Genomic DNA, 7,336 nt, shown 5'->3' on the forward strand with positions numbered 1-7,336 from the left:
CAGAAGTTGTCATCCGACCTGAGTACTTTGTCATTTCATTCAAACCTTTGGGCGTAGTCCGCCTAGAATGCCATTTACTTAAGAGTAAATGTTCTTTCGTTTCGTAAATAAATGGTCATCCGACCTGTTACTTTTATTGGTAGTATTTTCTTAAATGTTCCTTGTTCCAGTACCTTGGTACCAGAACGAGTTGCATTTTTTTGTTGTACTTACCCAGTTTGTATGCTCTTGATTATAGAATTTTAACCACTTGATGTGGTCCCTCCCAGTTCGGTCTGAGCACACCTTCCGTGTTGTCTTTGGTGTTCAAGAATACCCTTTTAAGGATCATATCTCCCTCAAAGAATTTCTGGGCTTTCACTTGCTTGCTAAAGTACCGAGCTACCTTCTGTTGATGAGCCACAAATTTTAGGTTTGCTGCAGCTCGCTTTTCTTCAATTTTAGGTTTGATGAGCCACCAATCTTGGTCATATGTCAATCTTCTGTGGGATGGAAGTTCTAATTCCACGGGCAGCATAGCTTCATAACCATATGCCATGGCAAATGGAATCTGTCCAGTCACTATTTTTTTAGTTGTGCAATAAGACCTTAATACTTTTGGGAGTTCTTCCGACTAGTTTCCTTTAGCATCTTCAAGTCGTTTCTTTAAAGTGTCTTTGAGTGTCTTGTTAACTGCTTCGACTTGACCGTTTGCTAGGGGATGTGCTACTGCGGAGAAACTCTTTATGATCCCATGGTTTGCATAGAAATTAGTGAAGGATTGACTGTCAAATTGTTTGCCATTGTCTGAGACTATCTTGTACAGTAATCTGAACCGACATATTATATTTGTCACCATGAAGTCTTGCACTTTCTTGGATGTGATGGCTGCCAATGGCTCAGCTTCTGTCCATTTAGTGAAATAATCTACTGCAACCACTGTGTATTTACTCCACCTTTGCCTTTAGGCAATTGTCCGATTAAGTCAATTCCCCAAATGGCGAAAGGACAACGACTCTGCATCTGAGTTAGTTGTTGGGCGGTGCACGAGGTATCTTTGAAAATCTCTGACATTTGTCACATTTCTTAACGTAGGCATTTGAATCTTCAATCATGGTCGGCCAGAAATATCCTAGCCTTTGAATTTTCTTGGATAGACTTTGTCCGGCTGTGTGGTTGCCATAGAATCCATCGTGTACTTCAGACAAAAGTCGTGCAGCTTCTTCTTGTGTAACACACCTAAGTAATGGCATGGAGAATCTGTTGGAAATATTTTACCAGGATCTAGATTTACTACCATGTATGTTTCATTAACATCCTAATATGAATTCTAAAACAATGAAATAAACACATAAAGTTTAGGAAACCTTACATTGGGTGCAGCGGAATATAATGACTCCTTCCGTTCAGATCTCTAGCCCTTGATTCCTTTCTGTAGCAGAGCATCACCAAGATCTGAACCTGGATCTCTTTCTCTTCTTCCTTTGATGCTAATTCTCCTTCTTGTTCGTTGGATTCTTCACAATCTTCCACACTATGATTGAGATACCACTTGATGTGTGTGGGCACTACTCTATCACTAGGGTATTTTGAAAATTGAAGAGAAGAAAAGAGAAGAAGAGGGTGGCGGCTATGGCTCAGGTTTTTCTCTAATTTGATCAATGACCCTCTAATAGATGATCTACATTGAATGGGAACTAAATTACCGTTACACCTTCAATGTATTTTATCCTTAAAACACTTAGCTCCGTATAAATTATATTTCAGCAAAGTGAAATGAGATTTCAACCATTTATCTCTGTTTAGCCAAGCTCGAAGGATATCATCGTTTCACTTCTAAATTCCTATAGAAGTTATAGACTCTATATTTATGTTAGCGCTCCCAATCAATTATACTATCATGTTCCCAAAATGTAAGTATCACGCTGACCCAAAAGTAGGCTTAACTAACAAATCAAAGAACATGTATAATACTCTTGAGATCGAACCTAATCATATCAGGATTAAGATCATTTGATCTAGGATCAACAGGTGATATTGAATTGAATAGATATTACGGTAAATTTTAATATATCTAATCAAAGTTCAATATCGGTCCCTTCCGATATATAATCCATACATCTGATACTGGTAAACTTTGCCAATGCCCTGGAAAGGACATAACACTTATCCAAGGTGTAAGATACCTATCGTTGATTATATCATGCCAGTCTAAATCCAGTGAACTGACAAATCAGGGAATAAACTTTCGAACATATAATTAAGATTATATTCCACTGTGCTGACAACACTATAATCATTAACAAATTCATATGTTCTGGACTTAAATAGAATTCATACATTATATGCATATAATCATGAAATAAATTATGTGAACCATGCAACATAAAAATGTTATTTCTGATCTTTATTATTAAGCAAATCTGATTATATTGAAATGAGTTTTATTTAGGGCACAAAACCCACTCCCACTTGCACTAATATAAAACAAAATGTGCATTTCAAATAATCTCAACACCTTGATATACAAATCAAGTGTAGTAGTAGTATACTCCTCGTAATAGGATCTGACAGGTTGAATTCAACACAACCTTTTTCTCCACCATTACTCTTCCTTAATCACGAAATCCTTGATATTGTGAAATTCCTCTCTATATGTCTACTCTTGTTAGGTTATAATTAGCCTATGTTTCGGGTCTTTAAAGTTAGCATTATCTCATCTATTGGTGTCTTTTGGAGCAGTTTTACGCTTGATTTTCATTATTTCAGGTTCCCGTGGTGTTAAAGTTCGAATTCAGTCAAATGGCAAAAAACTGGGACAAACTTGGAAAAAATTGGAAAATTCGGCTCCAGACGCATCAGTAGTCGCGACCTCCAGAGAGCCAGGTCGTGACCCTTTTTCCTGGTCGCGACCCTAGTCGCGACTTCGAGAATTGGCAGAAACTCGGTTTTTCGAGTTTTGCCTGTAGTCGCGACCAGCTTAAATGCTAGTCGCGACTAGGTACGGAAATCGCAGATTTGATCTAATTTTGATTTTTCTCTCAATTGGAGGCACACCACTCATCCCTATATAAGGAATACGTCATTGAAGGTCAGAAGTAAGCAAAAACAGACCTAATAGTGGAGGCAAGTGGAGAGGAAGCTATCTTGAAGACCCGGAGCGATACCACCTTCTAGTTCTTTCTTTTACCCCTTTTAATTCTTCTTTATGTTTGTTTTTATTTCTGAATTAATCATGGATGTTTTTAGAGTTATTATGAACTAAATTTCCCAATAAGGGAGGATGATGATTGTTGTTTAAGTTTATGCCTAGTTAATAAATAATTGCCATTCCTTCATCTTATGTGTGAATACTATCTTTATTTGTGTTTAATTCCATGTGCAAGCTTGATCACCTTTTACATGTTTAATGATCTCAATTCGAAATCTGAAAAGTGAGAATAGAGAATGCTAAAATTTGGATAGTCTAGGTTCTGATGTAAAACGAAAGTATTTACATAGCCTCAGTGACTAATAGATTATTGCTTAATGCTGATTTTGTGTTGATTTAATTAAGAAGTTAATTAGAGAACATATTATTTAGAACCTAAAAGATCTGAAAAGAGTTAGGTTAATTTATAATCTGTCATTCACATTGAGACAAGGATAGCAATTAGGTATTAACATAGGTAGCTTATCAACAGGATTCACCTCCCTAATCTCTCATCTTGATTAATCTTCGTTTATTTTCTCTTTAATTTCTGAGTTATTTACTTTCAAATTGCAATCTTATTATACTAACTTCTACTTTGGTATATTTTTCTCTTGCTGATTTTTCTAACCTTTTTCTTGCAATATTTTTGTGATCTATTTCAGGAATCATAAGTGTATGCGCCGTCAAGGACAAGCTGTGATATTACCAGTTGATCCCGAAATCGAGAAAACTTGTAGGAGAAACTGAAAGAACAAGAGGCAAGAGGGAGTTTCAGCAACTGCTGAAACTTCAGAAATCATGGCTGCTAATGCTGCAAACAATGGAGGCAATAACGGTAATAATGGTGGCGCAGTAGAAGATCAAGCTAATGGCTGCAGCTTGAGAGATTACATTCTCCCTACTCTGACGGGAGTGCAGTCGTGTATCAGGCCACCGGCAGTGGATGCAAATAACTTTGAGATCAAACTTGCCATACTTCAAATGGTGCAGTCTTCAGTTCAGTTTGGTGGCCTCCCTTCTGAAGATCCTAACCTGCATCTCTCTAACTTCATGGAACTTTGTGAAACTTTTAAAGTTAATGGAGTTAGTGATGATGCTATTCGACTGAGACTGTTCCCATTCTCTCTTAGAGAACGAGCCAAGAGTTGGCTAAACTCCTTGCCACCCAACTCTATCGCCACCTGGAATGATCTGGCAACGAAATTCTTGTCAAAGTTCTTTCCTCCCGGCCAAGTCTGCAAAGCTGAGAGGAGAAATCAATAACTTCTGCCAACAAGATAATGAATCTCTCCATGAGGCTTGGGAGAGGTTTAAAGATCTGATCAGAAAGTGCCCTCATCATGGTATAGAGAAGTGGATGCTGGTCCACAACTTCTACAATGGGTTGGTAGGAAACACTAGAACTTTAATAGATGCAGCAGCTGGAGAAGCCTTTATGAGGAAGAGTGCTAATGAGGCTTATGATCTATTGGAGGAGATGGCTCTAAACAATCAGCAGTGGCCAACTGAAAGGAGTCAATCAAAGAAGGTAGCTGGTGTGTTAGAGGTTGATGCCATCACAAAGTTGACAGCACAGGTTGAGGCATTGACAAAGCTAATTGTAGGGCAAGCTAAACAAGCCCAAGTTGTTTGTGAGTTATGTGGAGGAAGTCATCACTTTTCAGAGTGTCAAGCTGATGTGGATGATTTGCCAATGGATGAAGCTAAAGCCATTGGAAATTATTCACAGAACAACAACAACAACTATGGGTTCAAAAAGGGTAATAACCGAAGAAACAGTGGGTTCTATCAGCAACGAAATCAGAACCAGAATCAGAATCAACAGTTTAATCAGCAACAAACCTCTGGTGGAAATTCTAGTTTGCAGACAGATTTATTGCTTCAATTCATGACTGAAACTAGATCTTCAATCAAAGACCTGCAAACTCAGATGGGCCAACTAGCAACTCAAGTAGCAACCCGTCCTCAAGGGAATTTGCCTAGCACAACTGAAGTAAACCCCAAAGAAAACTGCAAAGCAATTACCCTGAGAAGCGGTAAAAATTATGATGGTCCTGAACTGCCACAATCAGCTGATGGAGAAAAGGAGAATGAAGCTCAACCAAAGCCAACCCCAACACCAACATCAGAGAAGACTACTGACAGCCCAACACAACCACAACAGTCTCCACCAATTAGCATTGATCACCATGTGAAAATACCCTATCCTCAGAGGCTCAGAAAGTCAAGTCTAGACAAGCAGTTCACCAAATTCCTAGAGGTCTTCAAAAGACTACACATCAACATTCCTTTTGCTGAAGCCTTGGAACAAATGCCCCGTTATGTGAAGTTCATTAAGGAGATATTGTCTAAGAAGAGAAAATTGGAGGACTATGAAACAGTGGCATTAACTGAGGAGTGTAGCGCCATTTTGCAAAAGAAATTACCGCCCAAGCTTAAAGATCCGGGTAGTTTCAATATTCCATGCTCTATAGGGGGTTCGGTGGAAACTAAAGCTCTATGTGATCTAGGAGCAAGCATTAATCTAATGCCATTGTCTGTCTTCAAAAGGTTAGGATTGGGAAAAGCAAAGCCCACAACAGTGACTTTACAACTAGCGGATCGTTCTTTGACTCATCCTCGTGGGATAATTGATGATGTACTGGTGAAGGTTGGTAAGTTTATCTTCCCTGCTGATTTCTTAATTCTTGATATGGAGGAAGATTCAACTATCCTCATTATTTTGGGAAGGCCATTCTTAGCCACGGGCCGAGCATTCATAGATGTTCAAAAGGGAGAGTTAAAGTTGAGAGTGCAAGATGAAGAGGTCAATTTTAATATTTTTGCCCCAACCGACATTCTTACCTGTTGCAAGATTGAGATGGTGAAGGGTTCTTTTGTTAAAGCTGATAAGAAGAAAGCAAAGCCTAAAGAGCGACTTCGAACGATTCAGCGTCGTTGGAAAAGATTGATGTGTGGTAGTTCTGAAGGTGAGCTTACTCTTGTGCAAAACTCTAAAATCAACACTATTGGTGGTCAATTTTCTTCATTTAGTACGAGGGCTCTTTTGGATGAAAAGGGTCCACCCAACCCTTTCTGAAAGGGTCTCAGGTAAGTTTCTTCTCTCTGCATATTACTGTATACATTGGGGACAATGTAATATTTAGTTTGGGGGGAGAGACTTAAAAATTTTAAATTCTGCACTTTAATTTCTGCATTTTAATTTTCTGTTTTTAGTTTTTTTTGCTTTAGTTAAGGAATGGCAATAAGCTTGATGATAGTTGTATACTGCTGATTAGTGTGATGTGATCTGAAATTGCAAAATAACTGTGTGCTTGATTCTGTTAACTCTTTGGATTAGTTTGGATGCTTAAAAACCTGTGTTTAATTGTAATTACTCAATCTGTGAAAATTGTTATAACTATTTTACTATGGTTTGTGGTAAGATTGACAGGATAGCTTAGAACTTGCATGTTTATTCTTTTGAGGCGAAATCCTTGATAGTGTTCAATCGGAATATGACTTAGGCATTTGTTGGATAGTTTGAGCCTTTCAAGCCTACCGTAATAATGTGTATCCCTAGTTACCCTTTTGAGCCTTAACCTGTTGTGTTTTTCACCCACTCATTTGAAATTTCGCAACCACACTATTAATTTTTGTTTTTACCATGATTATCCATGATATCATAAGCTACATGATTAGTTTGGGGGAGGAAAAACATTTAGTGTGAGGAAATAGTGAGAGGGAGAAAAATTTGTAAGATTGAGAAGAAAAAAATTGTGTAATTCAATGTCACTAAGAAAAATATGAAAAAAAAACACAATGAAAAAGTAAAAATATGTGTTCAAAAAAAAAAAAGAAAAGTATATGATTTCAGTGATGTTGGAAAATAATAAATATATCTTCTCTCAATCTTGATAAATGTGAGAACACTATGGGGTATTGAAAAAGAAAAATAAGAAGCTTGTGGGTTCTGTTGTGTGCTTATGATATCTTGAGCCAGAATTGTCTTTTGCCTATCCCTGAATATCTGAGCCATACTACCTAAGCCTTGAAAAGACCTAATGATTCCGAAGAACACTGTTAACATTAGTGGAGAAAGGTAAGCATGCAAGCTTATGAGTTATCGGATTGTGGAATTAATGGAAAGAGTAAAACTTTTATAACAATGTTTCACATTTGAGT

The 7,336-nt window shown here is 37.7% G+C and overlaps 1 non-coding gene across 1 annotated transcript; it reads right to left on the reverse strand.

Moving 5' to 3' along the window:
• Nucleotides 1-4,412: 4,412 nt before the first annotated feature.
• LOC115711754 (small nucleolar RNA R71) lies at nt 4,413-4,519 on the reverse strand. Its single transcript, XR_004010631.2, has one exon. It is a non-coding gene; the product is annotated as a small nucleolar RNA R71 (small nucleolar RNA).
• Nucleotides 4,520-7,336: the final 2,817 nt, after the last annotated feature.

This window comes from Cannabis sativa, chromosome 3 (assembly GCF_029168945.1).
Source record: "Cannabis sativa cultivar Pink pepper isolate KNU-18-1 chromosome 3, ASM2916894v1, whole genome shotgun sequence".
NCBI lineage: Eukaryota > Viridiplantae > Streptophyta > Magnoliopsida > Rosales > Cannabaceae > Cannabis > Cannabis sativa.